General features: G+C 45.9%; 1 protein-coding gene across 3 annotated transcripts in view; it reads right to left on the minus strand.

Moving 5' to 3' along the window:
- znf536 (zinc finger protein 536) overlaps positions 1-21869 on the minus strand; it is a 156360-nt gene that overhangs the window by 121347 nt on the left and 13144 nt on the right. For all 3 annotated transcript variants that reach the window (XM_052062616.1, XM_052062614.1, XM_052062615.1), the window contains one exon: positions 11736-11826. The gene's annotated coding sequence lies outside the window, so the exon portion shown is untranslated. The remainder of the gene's footprint in view (positions 1-11735; positions 11827-21869) is intronic.

Here is a 21869-nt window from a genome sequence, read left to right on the forward strand (position 1 = left end):
ATCAAGCGCACCTGGCTGGCTGAGAAAGGGGGGGGGGGGGTGCGCCTGATTGAGTCGAGGTGGCAGCAAGCGTCTCACCCAGGGCTAGTTGTCAGCGAAGGATCTTTTGTCTTGTCTCGTCGCCGCCGCGCTGCGGGCCAACACGTCGGCGCCGTTGTGACGGATGTTTGAGTGTCTCCCGTGCGGCGGGGCGGCGGGGCGGCCGGCGCACCGGTGACACTCGTCATATTTCAAACAGGAGGTCTGAGCAAGAAATGAAGATTGATGCTCAAAAGCCGACGCCCGTCCGATACATATATTATCATTTGGGCATCCATATGCATGCGCGGCACGTGCGCGCGCGGCGGCGGCTAACGCGGGCGCCGCGCGCGTTATTAGAGCCATGTGATCTAATTGCATTTGATGTGCAAATAAACAGCGAACGAGTCCATCTCCTGGCGCGGCCGACAGACGTGATGGACGAGCGCATTAGCGACGGGGACAACATTAGATTTGCTCAAAATTATTGATCTTTTGTTTGCCAGCCAAGTCGGCCATAAATAACGGCCGCGCGCGCGGGAGATGTGACTCATTATCGCCGTGCCAAAAGCTCGACAGACCTCCGTCAAAACAGCCTCATTGCCGACGCTACGCTGTTTTTTTTTTTTTACAAGAATGCAACGTTGACGCTCATGTCCGAATCGCGACCGTGATCGATATCATAGCAATGCGATCTTCAGACCCAAAAAATCTGGAGGCACTTTTTTGGAAAGTTGCCGGAAATGAAAGCATTCGAGTAGACTAGCATCATTCTGGGCAAAAGCAAACGGAACTACCTGTTAGGGGAAGAAAAAAAAAAATCCGGAAACTTTCAGAATCCGATACGGCCATATACGTAAGATTCACCACAAAATCCGTACCAACTATGGCTAAACCGTATGAGTTGACAAGTATGCACAAATAATCTTGATATGACTTATCTTTAAAAGATGAATCTTCCAGTGAAAAATACAAATATCTGATGTGGGCCCATTGACACGGTATCAAACCAGGCACCAAACGGATTCTTTGTCTCACACCTATTTTTGCATGCTGAAAAATTCACCGAAATGGAGGCTCCAAAGGTGTGGAGAGTACGCAGAATCACTTGGACCCGTGTCATGAGATGAGTTGAAACTCTTGAGGTGCGCTCCATTGGCGGACCGAGCTCCGTCAAAACCGTACGCAGCCCCTCCCTACCGCACCTCCCTTTCATCAGCATCACTGCAAACCAATTTCATTGGTTTTTTTTTTATATCCTTCCCTCTCCCCCCCCCCCCCCCCCCCGCTGTCAGATTCCTTTCAAATTTCAATCCTGCAGCGATAACCCTCTTTTATGACACACACATGCACCTAAGCAAACATGTCCGGCTCACGTTTAGTGTTTTATTCCTCTTTACCGTCATAGCATGTGTGTGTGTGTGTGTGTGGAGGAGGAGGGGGGGCGGGGGGAATCCTTTTATCACACAATGGGTAATTTATATCCATTACTAGCGTTTTCAATCCTTTTCAGCGCGCCTGTCACTGCCTTTGGCACGCGCGTGATTAATGTGATCTAATAATAGTGCGCCATTATATTTCCTTTAGTAAAACATGTGGCAACATCCTATTCGCCGCAGTCAAATTCATTGGCCTCTTAAAATACTTCATGTGCCTTTCAGAAACACAAGATGGCTGTCGGGCGCTCCCCGCACAAATCTACATGCACGTGTGCATACATACACACACACACACACACACACATATATATACATACACATGTTAGCTTTAGCTTGATGCTAAAGCTAACACGTGATGGAAAGAAAATGTCACAGACAGGCTCACGTTTATCATCGACAGCGCAATTGTTGTAATCCTTGAGGCAATACTTCTGTTGAAGTGCACGTGCGGTTGCGTGGTGACCATTTAAAAAAAAATAATTGTGTTCGAAGGGTATTGTGCAAAGCGAGACAATGAAGTGTGAGTATTTATTTTGTGATATTTTAGAGACAATACAAACTGCATTGTCATGCGGTGATTCATGGTGTTGTGTTTTTGTAAATGAGCGTTTAAAATGGGCCTCGTACTCGTTCCGGCCCAGGGGAGCACCAGTTCTCTCTCCCCCCCCCATCAGGGAAATTGGCTCAAGCACCGCTACTTAAGCCGGCCCCAGTGATTTGTCGGACCGGCCCCTAGGTCACGGGAGGGAGTTATCATGACGATCGCAGATGTAAAGGAATGACTCCCTGGACACGCGCAGGCTTTGCGTCCCGCCAGAAGAGCGATGGCGGATGTGCCCGCAATCTCCGATTGGCTGCCTTGATCGTTGTTATAAATAGCGCAGGCGCTCTTGGCCAAACGCCGACGTAAAGGGTGACATCACTTCTACTTGGCTCTTTACCGGTGGAAAAAACAAACACGTTCTTTGTAAGAACTTGCTAAGCGCACGCTGACAGTGGCGCCCAACGAGGATCAAAGTTTTTTTGTTGTCGTTTTGTTTTTTTAGAAAGGAGGTACGTGATGAGATCCTTCTTTGTACATTCGAAGAGGACTCAACCTCGTGAATAATCGCTTGGAGCCACCTGGAAAACTCTCCAAAGCGCTGCATGGATGCCTCGGCCTTCTCTGGCCTCGCCGGGGAAATCCTCCGCCACGTCTAATCTAGTCCCAAGCCAGCTGCATCGCGGGGTTCCCACTCGCTGGGCGCCCCCGGGATACCAAAGAGTCGGCGTCTCACTCCCCGCTCTCTTGTCGGCGCGCTTCACTTTTTAAACACACATATCAGAGGCAGGCGGCAGCACGGAAGCGGCGTTCCGTGTCAAAAGGTACAAAACGAAAAGATCACAGGCGAGCGGGAGGAATCCTTAAAGGACGTCTCCTCCGATGGGCCGGCGGCGTTTTCAAAGCCTCCGCAGCTGTGCGCCGGCGTTCCTAATCTGGAGGCCTGTCAGTTACTCGTGTTCCCCAGAAAATGGAGGCGGGAGGGGAGAAAAAGCCCTTTATAAAAAAAAAAAAACACAACGAGTGAGTGAGTGAGTGAGTGAGTGAGTGAGTGAGTGAGTGAGTGAGTGAGTGGGTGGCGGAATCAAAGCGTGAATGTTAAGCGGCAAGATAAAGAAGGCGGAGGCTTTTGTGAGGAGGAGTGATTCATGTGCTTTCCGCGCGCACTCTGACCTCCACGCGTTATCGGCGAACGCTTGCCATGATAGCGACGGCGCCCGCCGGCCCCGCTGCCAACACCCCCCCTAACCCCCCCCCCCCCCCCGCACCTGCCGCACGGGCGGAATGATTACAGCAGGTCAAAGGTGGAGTGTTATCGGAGACTGATTGACAGCGAGGATGTGAAATGATGGAAATGAAAGATGAGGTCGGTTTTTCATTTTGCATTTGATGGAATTTTAATCGTCTTTTTGCAAGATTGTCAAATGACATTTTGTCCTGGAAGCCGTTTGAGATGGTCCTCTTTTGTTTGATTTCTTTATTTACCGTACACTCTTGACTTCGGAGGAGAATTGTTCTGGAATGTGGAATGTGGAGTTCCTCATTGCATCATTCCATAGGATGTCCTCGAGTGACGTCACGGATGTGGAAAGGAAAAGCCAGATGACGCTTCAATTTGATGCAATTTTATTCTCAAATTCTGTATGTAGAATTGCGTGCATGGAATTTGATACCTGGAATGTCAAACCTCTTATTTGGACAACATTGCGCTGGGTGGCGGCCGCTCGCGGGTTTTTCAAATTTCCTACCTGGAATTTCTTTCATTTTATTTTTATTTTTTTTTAATTTCAAGCTCCAACTTTATTGGATTTCTTTGAATTTGTAATTGGAATGCATCTGGACTTTCCCCTCTGTATCAATCATTCATTCATTCATTCATCTTCCGAGCCACTTGATCCTCACTAGGGTCGCGGGGGTGCTGGAGCCTATTCCAGCTGTCTTCGGGTAGTAGGCGGGGGACACCCTGAATCGGTTGCCAGCCAATCGCAGGGCACACAGAGACGAACAACCATCCACGCTCACACTCACACCTAGGGACAATTTAGAGCGTCCAATCAGCCTGCCATGCATATTTTTGGAATGTGGGAGGAAACCGGAGCACCCGGAGAAAACCCACGCAGGAGAACATGCAAACTCCACACAGGGAGGCCGGAGCTGGAATCGAACCCGGTACCTCTGCACTGTGAAGCCCACGTGCTAACCACTGGACTACCGGGCCGCCTATCTGTATCAATAAAGTTTGCATAATTTTTTTCTTTACATTTTGCGCATACTACATTTCATAATCATGCCACCATTTGATTCTATTGAGGTCGCTCTGTGGTTCTTTTTGCGCGCGGCATCCATTTTGGCAAGAAATGAAACGCTCCTCGGAAGACTGAGTAAGATGTCGTGTAAAAAAGGATTAACGTTCCAAAGTAGTGGAAGGGTTAAAAACACACAAGATGTCCAAAAACAAGTCTTAATCCCAGAGAGCTGCCCGTAGTGTCCGCGTGTGTGTGTGTGTGTGTGTGTGTGTGTGTGTGTGTGTGTGTGTGTGCCTGCATCCGACAAGTGTAACATCCCAAGCGAGGCTCTTCCCTGGCATGGACCAGATTGCGGAGGCCAGTCGGGGCCTGTCAGAACCGGTCGAGCCCCCATGAGGAGTCACACCCCCCCCATTTAGCTTTCTGATCTTGTACAAACGCGCGACTGCCCCCCACACCCCCCCCCCCACACACACACACACCACTCCGCTCCCCCCACCCCCATGTGTTCGTGTGCTAACAGCGTCTGGCAAATGTTGAATTTCCCTCCGTCTTTTAGATTGGCTCCTATTGCTACCCAAACAATGGCGTTCGTCCGGTGCTGCCGTTTTGGTGAGCAACAGAGTTCAAATGGGATCACAAGTTCGCTTTTTGATGTCCTTGTGTGGGTTCGGGGGCGGGGTCAGGTTGAAGGGTGCACTCACAAGATTCAATTTCATTCATTGAAGAGAATCTTGACGGACATGTTGTATGTTGACATCATTTTGGGGTAAATTGTTTATGGATGAAGATTGAGGCCGTTTTCTGAACATCTAAACTTTAGTTGGGGTTAATTAGCGGCATTTGTGGCAAGTGTGTGCTGACTCACATTTCACATGATCGTGAATGTGACTCGTGAATTGGGCACATAGCCACACCCCCGGTTCTAAGAGGGCGCGCACAACCGCAGCTTCTCGGCGACTTGAATTTTTGCCCTCTTGAAAAGATCAAACAATATATTTCACACCGTCACTTGAACACAGGACGGGTGTGTCGACTTTTGCTATCCACTGCATGCCTTAGCCTCGGTGAGCTTTTGGATCGTTGTCAGCTTCTGCCGTCAGCCGGAACTCCATTTAGCGTGTTAGCGCTAGCCGGCAAAGCCTCCATTCCTGTCCGAGTCTTTTGTATCCGCTGCTGTGTCTTCTTGCCCTAACGACATCCCCCCTCCGCCACCCCCCCGTGCCTCCCCCGCATCACTCCCTTTCCTTTCCTCCCTCCCTGCCTCCTTCCATCTCCGTTGAACACAACACAACACAGTGGAGTCGTTAGGACCCTCTCTTCATTACTTGAAAAAAGCAATCATTAGACACCAGAGTATATACGTAATTAGAAAATCACTTCCTTTGCAATGGCGGCTAAGTAGTTTACATACTGTAATTACAGGGACAAAATCAATTTTTAATCATTTCACTGATTGGGCTCATCAGCTCAGTAGGAACATTGTATCCTGCTTGTTGTGCCGCCGCCGCCGCCGCCGCCGCCGTTGCAACATCTGGGCTAAAACAATTAGCCTTTTGTGGGGCGCGCCGCCGTTAGCGCCTCGTGTCTCCACTTTGCGCTCGTCTCCAGATGCCGTTTGGACAGTACATTTGCTACCTGGGCCTTCTGCGTGGACATACTCGAGCTAACTCAACACTAGCTAGCACAAAATTAATTCTCTATCACAGTTTTGAACTGGGGTTCAAAGTTTTGGTGCAACAGAATGACATTTGAACTGGATTTTCAACCGAATTTCAACTAAAAGCACCATTCAATCTATTTTGAAAGTTAAACCGCAATCCATCTGAAGCGATACTCGCTTAGCTTGAGCAACAGGTCGGCATTCGTCACCTGAAATCCAACAGTTTGCTGCCAGTGACGTATCTGTTCGTCAAATGCATTTTTCAACGGGAAGGCAGCAAAGAGGCTCACAACCAGCTTGTTTGTGAAATTCAGATTTGTAAACGAAACCTGAAAATGGAGGCGTTGCATCGCTTTGGATTTGAGATCGCCACAAAAATTGAGGCATCTCAGATTCCAACAGATAATGATTTGGTAGAATAACCCCCTCCACCTGCCCTTGACTTGGACGCTGTAACGGCGATGAATCAATACACTATACTGCAAGAAGAAGCACAGAACCAGGGAGGAGGTGGATAAAAACAACATATTGCTCTTTTTAACACCTCAAGTTGTTTTTTTTTTTATCCCGCCTGGTGATTTTTTTTTTCCCGTCTCCATTTCTTCTACGAACCGCTTGCAACGAGGCCCCGCAGAGATGTCACCTCGCTTAGCGCGTGTGCGAACACTGAACACGCTTAACCACACCGACAGACTTTGAGGAAAAAATAAAATGAATAAATATGAATAAATAATAAAGATGTAGATTTGGATATAGATAAAATAAAAAAGCTCATTCACAACATAAGTAACAATCGTCATTGTTTTTTCAGTTAAAGTCGAAATAATCTGTGACACAATGTAAATGCGAGATCATAATAACAATATAAATAATAATTGTATTGTACTTAAATTAAATTAATGCAAGAAATGATGGGTAGGATAAGATAAGATGTATTAATAAGAGTCAAATGCGTTACAACGCATCAAACGGGTTCACAATTGGAAATGCATCCCTGTTTTTAATATGTATTATTTTGATTCAATTCTAAAGTCTCAAGTGCATAAGTGAAGTTAGGGTGTGTCAGTGTTGGGGGGCGGGGGGGGGGGGTGTACGCCCATGTGTGGCCACGACATCATCAGCTAATCAAACGCTTTGTATTCGTGGGTGAAGGCAGTCGATCGATGGGCATTAGCTTCAACTCTCTCACTCACTTTGAAACTCAGGAAATCACATTTCAAGAGGGGGGAAGCGAGGGTCCGGAGTGCCGGTGCAGGGAGGGGAGCTTGAAGAAATTGGTTAATGCATTGATCACCTGGCCTATATGCAAATCGCATTTTTGCCGATCGATGGCATTCATTAACGGCTTCATTCCCCCCTCCACCTGCCCCCACACATCCGCTATCCCGTTAGCCGCTGCTAACCTCACGGATGATGCGCGTCGCCCTGGCACCGAGCACGCACGTAAATTCCTCCAATTCAATTTGACCCTGAGCCAGCCAGCAGGAAAACATGAGTGGCAAAAGTCTCCCACGTGCTAGATACATTTATGACTCCACACGTTATTGTAAATATACGTGAAACTGGATGTGCTCATGCTTTGGGTTAACTATATGTGCTTCTGCTACTTCGTAACTATTAAAGATGTGATGTGTCCGCGCTAACTATGGCCACGTGCTGACTATTGTAGCTACAGAGTTCAGCTGAGTAGGCAAGCTTTGAGTTCTACTGTAGTTTACGTGGCCTACCAGCTCAATGTCTGTGCTCTTGTATGCGCTAGCTAATGTCGCTACCAATATCAGTTATAGGTGCTGCAGCTCCAAGCTAATTGCTTTGTGCTATCATTGTAGAATGATGTGCTGGAGTTCCCACAGTCCACCTCATCTTAACTCAATTTTATTTATATCGCACGTTCACAACAGCCGCACCTACACTAAAGCACTGTGCACAATATATCAACTAAACCCCCCCGCCAAAAAAAAAAATAATCACAGATAACCAAGTAAAATCTCCATCAGAATAAACCAGAGTTCCCTTCCATTGCTCTTTGACAACTATTCTATTAGCTAATGATGTTAGCTAACTGGATGACTTTCTGCTGCTGCTAATTAGAGGCACTAGCTTTTTATGCTAAGTTCTGTAGCTACTGATAACAACTAAAAGGACACATTTTCGATAAGCTTCTGCTATTTGCCATTTAGCTAACTATTTTAACCGATGGAGCGACGACTGAGTGCTATTGCTACTGTCATAATATACGGTGAAGAGGAAGATTCCATGTTTCCATTCTAATCCTTCGAGCAGGTTCCTTTCACTCTTTTGCTGCTGCCTGCTAATCAGACTAGCAGCGGCTTGCTAACCAGGGAGAGAGTCGGTGAACAATATCCATTTATTGAAATAATTATTGGTCCCAAAATGGTCTTTAGTGCGTTCTCTTTGAAGCCAGCGAGTGTTTTGGATGCTTGGCGTTGGGGGCTTTGGAGGTTTGGGAAGGGGGGGGGGGGGGGGGGGGGATCGAAGAGACGGGGGGCGGGGGGGATTGGCGGGTGGGCTTTGCTCATTTGGAGAGCTTTAGCAATTATACAATTAGTCAGGAATGTAGGCCAGCGGACCCTGCATAACAAGTTCTCTCGCTCGCTTTCTAGTTAGATTCTCTAAACAGGAAGTCAATTCATTTTCAGCAAAAGTGGCACACACCCCTTCAAACTCTCCCCCCTCTCCCTCCCCTCTGACCGCTGCCCTGTCCCCTCTCAGGAGGTGTGTCATCCCGAGGCTGCGCGATGGCGCAAATAGACGTGACAGGTCACTTAGGTCTTCTCTACCAGCATGCTTCAAAATTTTATTAAAGCAATGCAGCCCCCAGTCTCTTCCCCCTTTGTTTTGCTAGCGTAAATTGGATGACGACGCAGGCTAAATTGTTTTGTAATTAAGATGTTCCTTGTGCTAGGCCATGGCAGATGTACGCAGCACACATGTTACCTACTAATTACTTCAGCTAGCTATACATTTAGCAAGCTAACTTTGGAAGTAAAGTGGGATCACCTGTTCATCATGAAACATATGAGCCAGCGACAACTCCTTCTTAATGCTGTTTTTGGATCACATAACATGATAGCAATTGGAGTGTTTCTGTAACCACTGACATTTCAAATTCACATTACTCTGACTGGTTGACCAGATCAAAATGTTATCACCAAGTTGGACTAGCAAAACACACCAGCTTGCTAACAAAGGCGCCGGCTAGCTACAAAAACATGATGCGATGCTACTTAGGTACAGCAGGAAGCATCCGAGTGTCATCTGTCGCCATACCGCTTTGCTGTAATCTGCGTGTGCTGATTAGGACCATGAGCACAAAAGCTCTTAAATAATTATCCTGCCATGTAAGAAAAAAAAAAATCTAATAATTATCATCATTAACTCCCGCCAAGTGTGACACTCGTCCCGCAAATGAAGGCTGTCAGATGAAGACATGAAGAGACTTCCGCCAGGATGCCAATCACGTCTTATTTATACCCGCCGAGCAGCTGAAGCGCTAACTGCTAACGGAGCCCCGGAGATGCTAAGAAGGACAAAAAAGAAGAAAATGGACCCGATGCCAACTAAGTAAAATGGTCCCTCGATGATGTCATTTTGTGGACCTTGAAATGGACCGATTGCCGTGTGGGCCTTTCACAACTGTGCTCATATTTGGAGTGCAGACCGGAAGTGGGCAGGACCATTCACAACTTGATATTTTTCGAATTAACTGTGGTTAATTTTGTTTATCACGACACACATTTTAAAATAAACACTACCGCAGTACCTGGTATAATTATTATTATTTTTTTTTATGATGTTATTTTTATGAATATCTATATATATTTAATAGAATTTTACAGTTACATGATATTTGAATATATTTTAATACAATCATGTTAATATTTACATTATGTCCTTGAGAAAGTGTGTGCTTATTAAAATGGATAACTTTTTTTTTTTACACCTTCACTACATTTTAAGAAATGTTAACATTACACTTAAAACATTTTCTGTCATTTATAAAGTTGAAATCATATCGATTAATATTTAGATGGCAATGTTTCCATCATGCTTTTTGTCGTGTGTGTGTGTGTGTGTCACTTTAATGCGTTGTAGTCGTTTGTCTCAATTCATGTTGAATTATATCTGCAGTGCATAACGTTTTGTTCGAAAAAAGTCACCGTCACCCGGGATGCTGGTAGAAGAGATTCTATTCAACCCATCGGCATTGCTAACCTTTTTTTTTTTCCTTTCAGTATTTGATGTTTTATATTTCGTCTCCCCCGGCAACATTCCCACTCTGTCAAGCGTCCAGGGAATGACAGCTGACTCATCATATTATTTAGCTTTTCTGTAGCAGAAAATAATCATATTTAATTGTCTCTACAGAACCTTCCGTGCTATTTTTTTTTCCTCCCCACATGTGTGTCTTTCAAAACAAAATAAAATCTTTCTGGAATTACACGTCAGCTTTGTCGTTCTAATGTAGAATACCGGCCAAGGCTGACAAAAGCTAGGCACAGTCGCTTTAAATCAAATAAACAAGAGACATGACATCTTTTTTTTTTCATGTTAGTTCTGCACTGAAAAAAAAATGCTGCGATGAATTTATTCATCAAGTGGTTGCGCGAAATAAAATACTCTGGATCATGTATGTACAAGCAGCTGTGTAGTCTACTTAAAAAAAATCTAAATGTTGATTAGATTAAAGAATCAAATAAAATTTGGTGTATGTGTCAGTATTTTCTTATTGGATCAATTCTAATAAATATAAAGAAATAATTATGAAACTGTACTATTTCTGTGTTTCCTGAAAAAAGCACCGTTTTTTTTTCTACCTTGGCTATCCTTTTGCATTTGAACACATGCACTGATGCACTTCAATAGAAATAAATAAAATTATTGAATCACGTGCATGTGTGTGTGTGAATGTGTGTGTGTGTGTGCAGATGCGGCTGGCCCTTGTGCAGACCCGCCTCCATATCTGGCAGATCAATTTTCACAAACGGCCTTGAAACCAGAGCGCACAGCCCTCTGACGAACCGCCTCCTCCTACCACCTCAAATGATTATTAACAACGACAACAATTGGAGCAACAATACTGTCATATGAAAAACACACCAAAAGGGACCAGAAAAAAATGCGGGTTACAAATAAGTATAACATTACAAAAAAGTGCCATGAGGAGTAAGATCATGAGTACATGCGTGTCATCATATTGACATATTTTTACTGACATGAGAACGTAACGTGTGTTATTGGAGGCCACGTGCTTTCTGTAGGACAAATTGCTTAGCCGTCAATCAATTGAAAACAAAATGGCCGTCTGACTACACACACACACGCACCCAGGCTGACAAGCATGCGCGCACCCACGCAAATTGTGGCGGTACACCCGCGTGTGCTGTTGCCACGCTGGCCGATTGTCTTTCCCCTACAGGAAGTGACGTCAATGCCGCGAACAAAGCGCCCGACTCATGACTCGCAAAGCAACGGTGCTCTTGTTCTCCCCGCGGGGGTGGTCGTCGTCACACGACGACAATCTCTCAAAATGATTTCAAAACCAACAAGGGGTCTTGTGCTAACGTGAAAACGTGTCACAAGCCCATCGAACTGCGACGCCATTCAAAAGCAATACAAGTCTCGTTCTATCGCACCAAAATAATACGCCAAAGTGATTTTAAAACCAAGAGTGGGATTGCTCGATCAAAGGCAACATTGTTGTCTCGAAACATTCCACAAAGTTTGTTGCTGTCCAATCTCACCCAAATGCGTTCCAATCAACATCTTATGCGGTCAAACACATGATGGATGAAATGACAACCTACCTGTTGACAGACACCGAATGCTAGCTCGTTAGCTAGTTAGCTCGTTAGCTCTCGCCGTGCGGCAGGAAGATGACGGACAGCCAACGCCGGTCTGCAAGAAAAAGTGCATTTCCAGTCAATTCATTGGAAGCTTGACAACAACAACAACAACGACGAGGTAGCTGCAATGCAAACGCGCCAATAATTAGCGACGGTTCGTATGCTAACTTGGAGCAGGATTGCATTCCGACGACAAAGCCTGCGGGTGGATCAAAAACGATTTGACGTTTTCCCTGGAGTCGGGTAATATTGCAGAAAGGCGAAAATGCGAGCAGATTGTGTGCTTGCACATCGCGAGACAGCAACTTGAGTACAGAAGGTGCGAAGTAGACCGACAAGACACAATGTAACATCTTACTCCCCAAAAATGTCCCCAAAAAATTCCACATGCTAACACACAGATTGATAGAACACTTTGAGGACCTGAAGCCCGAAGGCTAATTTAAACAGAATTGATAATGCCTTATCAATTCAAGGTTTTCTCAGGTAGAGTTAGGGCTTCCAAATTGTTTTCGAAGAGTTCATTATTGACAAGAGTTTACGTTTTGGAGGCAACTATTTCAAATGAGAATGGATTAAATTCTAACACATTGCAAAACAGAAACCTTTATGTACATAAAGCAGAAAGATAATATATATATACACACACACACTCACATAACATATTCATTCATTCATTCATTCATCTTGCAAGCCGCTTGATCCTCACTAGGGTCGCGGGGGGTGCTGGAGCCTATCCCAGCTGTCTCCGGGCAGTAGGCGGGGGGCACCCTGAATCGGTTGCCAGCCAATCACAGGGCACACAGAGACAAACAACCATTCGCACCCACACTCACCCCGTGGGACAATTTCGAGTGTTCAATCAGCCTGCCACGCATGTTTTTGGAATGTGGGAGGAAACCGGAGCACCCGGAGAAAATCCACGCAGGCCCGGGGAGAACATGCAAACTCCACACAGGGAGGCCGCAGCTGGAATCGAACCCGGTACCTCTGCACTGTGAAGCCGACGTGCTAACCATTGGACTACCGGGCCGCCCACATAACATATATATATATAGTATTTTTATATATCATTTTATTTATATAATTATAAACGCGTTTATTTAAAAATTAGGGATAGGATATGAACAGCTGGCCTGAAAACATATGGCCAGCTAGCGTGTCAAATGTTTGTGAGATTTATTTTCCCTTATAAAACTGCAAAATTCATGAGGACGTGAGAGAGTGTGTGTGAGTGTGTGTGTTGCTTTAAAAGACCAAACTATTTTGACTGTCCTGATGGAGAACACTTGCAAAACAGAACTGCTAACTCCCAATAGCATTGTGTGTTTTTTATACGTGTGTGTGCGCGCGAGCGCTTTGCGCGGGTCTCAGGTTACAGTAGCATATGCGCTCAGTACTCAGGAAACACACAACGCCTTTGGTGAACAAGGTAGTCGGGAGGCCCCTGGGAGCCAATTTAGATTGTGACTTAAGGCAACATAATGGCTTTGTACGTGTATGTGTGTGTGTGTGTGTGTGTAGATGCGGGTGGCCCTTGTGCAGACCCGCCTCCATATCTGCGCCCCCCCCCCTCCCCACGAGGAAGTCATTAGTGGGACGACTTTTAAGAGATATGACTTGATTGACAGCTGATCTTTGCGTCAAGTGGAAACAACAACGACGAGACAACGTGGCACATTTGAGCGGGAAAAGGGACCGTATGGCACGTCGAAACATTGCAGACGAGCGTCGATGTCAGATCGGATCCGTTGGAGATGTTTTTGCTAAAGCGGAGCTGGCGTTCAGCCTCAGTTCATGTTCAAAAAGGTGCTCGGTTTCCGAGTAGCGTCACGCATCTGCCGTCTTTCGGGCCTCCTCTTGGACGGTCGGTCGGACGGCTCGAGTGTGACGGAAGGGGGGAGGGAAGAAAAAAAAAAAAAGCTATTTGGAGGCCTTGTCACTTGTGATTAGGAGGCCGGTGTTCATGTTTGTGAGGAGGCTGAGTGCAGATGGCAGAGTGGAAGAAATGGATCACTAATTTTAACAATGATTAATGAACAGAGATGGAAAATGAATTACATCCCAGCACGCACACACACACACACACACACACACATCCGCTCAAAAATCCGCTGCCAGACACACAACCCTGCTCCGGATGAGACACTCTGCGCGCGTGTGTTGATGTGTGTTCCACCCTCCGTGTGTGTATTGCACTTGAACGTGTGTGTGTGTGTGCTTGTTGTTGTGACGTGTGCATTTTCCCTCTGCATCTTTTGTGGAATCAACAACACTTGAGTGCTCCCGCCTTATTACTTTACTGCTTTAAACTCAGCTGTCTTCACGCTATTGTTTCCTGCCCCGTGTCTCCGTGAGGGGGGGTTTGTGTGCGGGTGGAGACGCTATGCCGGAAAAGTGGAGTGTACTCTTAATACGATCATTTTGGCCATTCCACATTCAAATTTCACGTTGCTAGCATCACTCGGCAGATTTTTATCATTGTGTGTGTGTGTGTGTATATATATATATATATACATATATATATATATATATATATATATACACAGACATGTGTACATATATAATTATATATATATATATATATATATATATATATATTATATATATATATATATATATATATATATATATATTATATATATATATATATATAGGCGGCCCGGTAGTCCAGTGGTTAGCACGTCGGCTTCACAGTGCAGAGGTACCGGGTTGGATTCCAGCTCCGGCCTCCCTGTGTGGAGTTTGCATGTTCTCCCCGGGCCTGCGTGGGTTTTCTCCGGGTGCTCCGGTTTCCTCCCACATTCCAAAAATATGCGTGGCAGGCTGATTGAACACTCTAAATTGTCCCTAGGTGTGAGTGTGAGTGCGAATGGTTGTTCGTTTCTGTGTGCCCTGCGATTGGCTGGCAACCGGTTCAGGGTGTCCCCCGCCTACTGCCCGGAGACGGCTGGGATAGGCTCCAGCACCCCCGCGACCCTAGTGAGGATCAAGCGGCTCGGAAGATGAATGAATTAATATATACATATTTATATATATACACACACACACACACACACACACACACACACACACACACACACAGTATACCGTATTGGCCCGAATATAAGACGGTGTTTTTTGCATTGAAATAAGACAAGAAAAAGTGGGCATCGTCTTATATTCACGACGCTAGATGGCGCCACATATCATCGAAGCGAATGCTGAACAGGACTCCTAGACCAAAGCGAACCCCTGTCACGAAGAATAAAAATACACGAAGAAGAAAAATAAAAAATTGCGGTAAGAAAGAAAAGAGAGAAAAATAATCGAAGAGATCAGAGAAAATGGAGAAACGTAGCGACAATCTGGAGAAAAGTGGGTCGAAGATCGAGCTGAGGAAAAGTTATGATTTCAGTCATTTCCATTTCAAGAACAACATGTACAAATGTGACTGATGAACTGTCATTATTTTCTGGATAAAAATTAATTTGGTGTTCAAAAAGTCATTTTCTTTCAAACTTGAGTCTTGGAAAAGAGGGCGTCGTCTTATAATCAGGGCCGTCTTATATTCGGGCCTACATATACAAATACACACACACTGAATTATGCCTTTCGAAAATATGCGTCACGATGAGGAACCACTTCGGAGACGCCACCAATTAGCGTTCGGTGATTTTGCCGACAAAATACGGACAATCCGTGACGAGTGGCGGCTCTGCGTGCATCCGTGACCGCATTTTGGAAAAGTGGCCTCGTTTTTCGCCGCTTTCGACTTTGCTTTGACATCAGGGCAAATGGGTGCACTTGGCAACCCCCCCCCCCCCCCCCGTTTCGTGTCAGAACCTCTCGCGTCGAACGGCGACACGGGAACAGTTTGTGCTTGCGTCTTAATGTATATTTTAATGCTCTCCGAGAGAAGCGTTTTCGCGCCGCCAAGTGCCAACCGCCGCCGAGGCCAACCATTCATTCATCTGTTCATCCAACTGCTTTCGACGCAGACACACATGCGTGCGCGCACACACACACACACACACACACACACACACACACACACACACGCGCACACACAACTCCTCCGCATCCCTACAAACGCACACACAATATGTTAACGCACACACAGACACACACACACACACACACGACACCTCCGCATCCCTACACACGCACACACAATATGTTAACGCACACACACACACACACATTCACAGAGTGAGGAAGCAGAGAAGCAAATGAATGGAATGTCTTTGGTCCCATGTCGATTCCTTCCTTCCCATTTCCTTCTTTCCAACCTTCTTTCATTCCTTCAAGTGGCCTTCCACCTTTGTTGTTCTTGCTCTCCTTCCTTCCTTCCTTCCTTCCTTCCTTCCGATTTCCGTCCTTCTTTCATCATTTATCTTTCTCTCCTTCCTGCTGACATTTTTTTCCCTCTTTCTCTCTTCTTCCTTCCTTCCTTGGACTTCCTTCTTTCAGATTCCGTTTTTGTAAGGAGTCTTTTGTTGTTGACTTTCTGGTTTCCGTCCTTTGCTTTTTAATTCATCTTTTTTCCTTCCTGGAACCTTTCCTCTTTCCCGCCCGCCTTCCCTACTTCTCGCTGTGCTTCCCATTTCCTACATTCAATGTCATCCTTCCTTCCATCTTTCCTTCTTTATGCGGTTGCCTTCACCCTTCCTTGTTTATTCCTTTTTCCATCCCACCGTTCCTTACTTTTTAATTGCTTCTGTACTTTATCTTTTTTTTCTTTTTTCCCGTCTCCGGGCCCCTATCTTTTCTCCCTCATTTCTTCCCAGCCTTCCTCACTACCTTGTTTCACTCCTCCCATTTTTTTCCTTCCTTGCGAACAACCCGCATGCCAAACAAGATGTCTGCATGGGCGTCTGGCACCTGCTAGTATTAGCGCAACAGCAAAAGTAAATAAGATGGATGTCGGGCTGTTTGCCCCCCCCCCCTTTCGTGGCATGGTGTAAAATTATATAAGACTGGCACATGGCTTAAAATTTTGTCGAGCTTTTTGAGAAAATCCTGCTTATGGTTGCTGCTCTGTGCCAAAAAGTTCATCTGGCCTGTAAATTTAAGCACGGATTACAAATATTCAAATCACGAGCTTACTGTTCATATAAACATTTGCTGCAGGGAGGGAGGGGGGGTGGGCGGGGGCGAGTGAGGGTAAAAACTTGCAAGGCACACACTTTGGCCACAATTCCTCCTCGGGGCGCCGCCTCTTTCCCTTGTAGCAAATAAAACCAAAACAAAGAGCGTTACGGCGATGCGGGGTGTAGGGGTTCAGTGTGTGGGGGGGGGGGGGGGCAGGGTGGAAATGCGAAAACAAAAGTTGGGCCTCTTCTTGACGCTGCATAAACACACTTGATGAAATATGTCATTAATGTAATTGTAACCACCTCCTCAGCAATTACCGCAGCCAGGGTGGGCTCGACGGCTGGGACAATAGGCCACCTTATTATTCAATGGGGAGCGGGGGGTCGGAGGGGCGGGGGGGGTGTAAATCCAGTCAGCTGCTCACCACATGCTAGAAATAACAAGCGGTGAAGTCACACTGGAGCTGGGAAGTACACGTGGAAAGGAGATGTGATGTCATCGTGAGGTCATGGTGGGGGAGGGGCTCATCAAGCAGTGCTCCCCCAAACTGTCGCACTTTAGCCACAAAACGGCACCACAAAAAAAAAAAAAAAAAAAAAAAAACGATCTTGCAAAATGACCAATGAGCCATTAAAGAATGTGACATCTTTCTCATGCTTGCACACTGCCCGAGCTGCAAAACAAGCTGCCGGTCGCTCCAACGTGTCCCATCGGTTTTCCATGCGTGGTGCTCTCACGTGGCCGTGACAAGCTCAAAGTTAGCGCTCACAATGTTACCACCATACTCGGGTTTCCTTTTTGCTCTGTGCGACGTGCGCACACTCATGGCCGACAACAACGCACTCCACAGCAATCACACAAGAGAAGTTGGACAAAAAAAAAAAGCTTCCCTGTCATGAATCTGCCTTCTCTTTGTGACGTGTGCACTCACGGCGGACAACGAGGCGCTCTAAATGGGCCACGCCGACCCAGATCGACAGGCCCTACACACTGTCAGTCATGTCAGAATGCAAATAACTAAATAAAGACACCCTTCCTCGCTCTTCTTTCTTTCTCTGTGTGACACGGATGCACTCCTGGCTGACAACGAGGCGCTCCAAAGCAACATACCGAGTGAGCCGAGCCGGAAAGCCTCCAGTTCCCCTTGAAGAATATTGACATGTGACTTAAAACATCGCCTGTGCTGTTTTTATGATGGAACTGATTATTTTAATTTCCATCATGATTACTTTTGAGGTGGGGGCGGGGGGGAAGGGGGGGGTGGATCACAAATCCTGATTATGTGGAACGTGCGTCAGTTTGAGTCCAGGTGCGGACCACCGGTGTCGGCCGGCGCTTCTTTGTGACGGCTGTCGTCATTTCCAGGATTTAAAAATAGAATTACCCCCCCCCCCCCCCGCTTTCTCTCTCCTCTTCTTCCTATTCTTCTCGCTTCTTTTTCAAACGGGTTCAAGTGGCGTGTGGACATTTGCAAAATTGCAAACAGATGCAAGTCAAGTACCTGCAAATAATCTGCCAAGACCCATTTGAGAATACGTGCCGGTCATTAAGAAGGCGGCCGGACCGCCGAGCCCAGCGCCAGATGGGTTCGGATGCTTTTGATTCGCCGCGTGCACGCGTGCGACGTTGTCGGCGGGCGCCGGCCAGACGACAATATCGCGAGTTGAAGAGGCGAGCGAGGAATGTCGCCTCTCCTTTGGACTCTTTTCATCTTCCTTGCGGCGTGTGTGTGCAGGAGAAGATCTGAAGCTTTTATTGTTTTGTGCAGATGATTTTGTACACCCCCCCCCAAAAAAAAAAGAATTAAAGGTGTTTTTGTTGTTGTTCAGTCGCCTGTGTGAAGTTTTGCTCTTTAAAGGATCGACAAAGCGTTTGTTTCGTGATGTTGTTGTTGTTGTTTTTTCCCCCCCCCCCCGCCCAATTAAAGAGCATTTTAACAGCGCGAGGTGCGCCAAACTTTCATCAGTCGCCCGACGCTAAACAGGAAGTGCTTGAACCCGAGGAGGTGGCGACAACAAACGAAAGCAGACCAGACTTTTTAAACGTTTAAAAAAAACCAACAAAAACAAACCAAACCAGCACCCAAAAAATAAATAATAATCATAAAAAGTCTCAAAGGCCCTTCAAACAAAGCGCCTGCATTTGAATTCTGGTTAATTTTGAGAGTGCAAAAGCATGCGGCGCACAACAAACGCGCTTTGTTGTGAGAGCAAGACGAGACGAGGATGTGCGGCCAGCAAAGAAGAATTTGAAGACGCTCGCACACACACACACACACACACACACACGCGCATAATTGGGTGGTGCGAGAGGAGTGTGCTCCGTGCTTGTGCATGACAGATTGGTGATAAAAACTTGAGGAGGCTGGTAAGCAGAAAAATACACACATACGCAGACACACACTCGGTGTTGACCCAAGAGACAGCAACTGTGCGACAGGGTGCACACATCAAGCGCTCCCCTTTTAAAATATGAAGCCATTTACAATCCAGCATCAACAAAACCACATTTTGCGGGGTGAGGGTGGGGGTGGGGGGGGGTTCTTCTGAATACTGTATCATAGATTCATCCTGAATTGTTTTTGAATGGAAAAACCATGATGTTTTATTCTCTAAACTCATTCACTCCCAAAGACGTTTTTAAACGTCTTTTCAGACTTGGTCTAGAATAGGCTGGTACTAAATGAGTTAAAGTTCTTTTTCTGAAAGTGGGAAAAAAAAGTCTGCTTCAATCATCTATGAGCTTATTTTTCAGTAAGCTATGACTCATCCATCCATCCATTGTCTTCCGCTTATCGGGTCGTGGGGGCAGCGGCTTAAGCAGGGAAGCTCGGACTAGCCTCTCCCCAGCCGCATCGTCCAGTTCCTCCTAGGGCAGGGGTGTCCAAAGTTGGTCCTCCAGGGCCGCCGTCCTGCCTGTTTTGCAGCTCTCCCCCAGAGCGACGCACACGATTCAAATCATCAGGATTGTTCTCATGCCGTCAAACAGGACTGTGGCCCTCCAGGCACCAAGTTGGACATGCCGGTCCTCGGGGATCCCGAGCCGTTCCCAAGCCGGCCGGGAGACCTCCTGTCGTATCTCCCGCGTGTTCCGGGTTGTTCTCGCGGCCTCCTCCCAAGTGGGGAATGCCCGGAACACCTCGCCGGGTGGCACGCTCGTTACTGTCACGAAGCAAGGTGGTGGAGGACCCCAAAAAGCAGGCAGGAGAGAGGAGCAGGGTGTATTTGAAGAAGTGTATTGATAAAACGCAGAAAACTAAATCCTAAACAAACAAAGTCCAAAGTATCAAACAAAAACCCATGACTGAAGCTCAAAACGATCAAAAACAGAGAAAATGACCAAAAACACGACCTAAACTTGAGTGACAAACAAAAATGACAGCAGCAAAGAGCAACAATGACCCGCCCATGAAGTGGTCGGGTGCGAGTCCTTTTCTAGCCATAGTTGCCTAACGACCAACAGGGGTGCAGCTGCAGGGAAAAGCCTCACAGTGCCACCTGTTGGTCACAAACCCAAACATGACAGTTACTGGGTTGTGACAACTAAAAAGAAAAAAACAAATGTTGAGGTATTTCACAGATCAAAATATTATGACTTTTTGTTTTTACTTTTTCATGGGGATACAATATGGGCATAAAAAAGACTCAAAAAGCATCATTGGAAGCAAGCTCAATTGAACTCACTCTTGAAGACTAAAACACTAAAAAAAAAATTATTCCTTGAATGAATTTTACTTGTACAACATTGGTAGTGGAAAGGAGGATTTAGTTAAAAATAACAAAAAAAAAAACGAAATCCCTTTGGTGTTGTGTTGTTAGAGAAACGTGTGCTACTTTTACTGTAACAGAGGAAGAAGAAGGAGGAGGGGGATGCTAATCATCTTCTTAGCATGTTTTATGTAAAGGCCATCTGCTTTGTCGCACTTCAGCACCCAGGCAACCTTTAATAATATAAGCACACACACACACACACACACACACAAACGAGCCCCCCCCACCCCTCCAAGACTTCCCAAATGCCAGTCACACTGTTTAACCCCGACGGCGGTGCCCCATCCTAACACACAAAATGTCACAATAAATTCCATTAGGACCACTCGCAGTTAAGCTAAGCTAGGCTAAGATAAAGTAAGATAACCTCAAGGTAAGGTAGGCTTCCTTTGGACGAAAGCTGGCGTGACAGCCAAAACTGTCAGCAAGAAAAGAGATTTCTGTCTTTACTGGGATTTGGACACCCCCACCCCCCTCCCCACCCCAAATGACAATCAGCACCATGTAAGAACTCGCTGAGCACAGGCACCAAAGTTAAATAGTGGTGGCAACTTAGTCTACCCATTGTAAGTAGCTTTACAAATATTGGTTGAGGATATTCCGTATTTAAATTTGGATTTCAACAAGTAAATATTGCTAACTTACACGAGATGCATTGTCGATCGATAGTGTTAAAGCCTAAACGATAGAGAATCAACCTTGGACAGCATTTAAGCTCGTGAGCAGCATTTGCCGCTTGGCTAATTATTTCCGTTTGTTTGTTTTTTTGCAAGTTCGGATTCTATCACACATGCTGCACACTGTATGTACTCTACCATAAAAAAAGAAGTCATTTATTTAAAATAACATTGAAAGCCACTCGACTAAGTGGAAATAGACGTAAAGAATACAGAGAATCATTTTGTTTGCATATTTATGAAAATAAAAATTTCAAATTGAATTTATGTCATTCTCAGAAAAGTAAATGTATTAAATTTATTACATTTACTTTTCTGAGAATGTTTAAGGCCAGCAGAGAAGGCCTTGCTGGCCCTGACGGAACGCCACGGTACATACATAACACAGACTTTAGCATTTGCACTCATGCTACGTTTACTCTATACTAGTTTTGACAAGTGCTTGAATGTTTAACCTTGGCATGACCCGGAAATGGATTCAGGAAAGACCCTCGAGAGAGAGAGGGGTGGGGGGGGGGGGAGCGTATCACATGAGGTGTCCCACACATGCGCATGCACTCACACACTGGAGC

This window comes from Hippocampus zosterae, chromosome 4, assembly GCF_025434085.1.
Source record: "Hippocampus zosterae strain Florida chromosome 4, ASM2543408v3, whole genome shotgun sequence".
NCBI classification, from domain to species: Eukaryota; Metazoa; Chordata; class Actinopteri; order Syngnathiformes; family Syngnathidae; genus Hippocampus; species Hippocampus zosterae.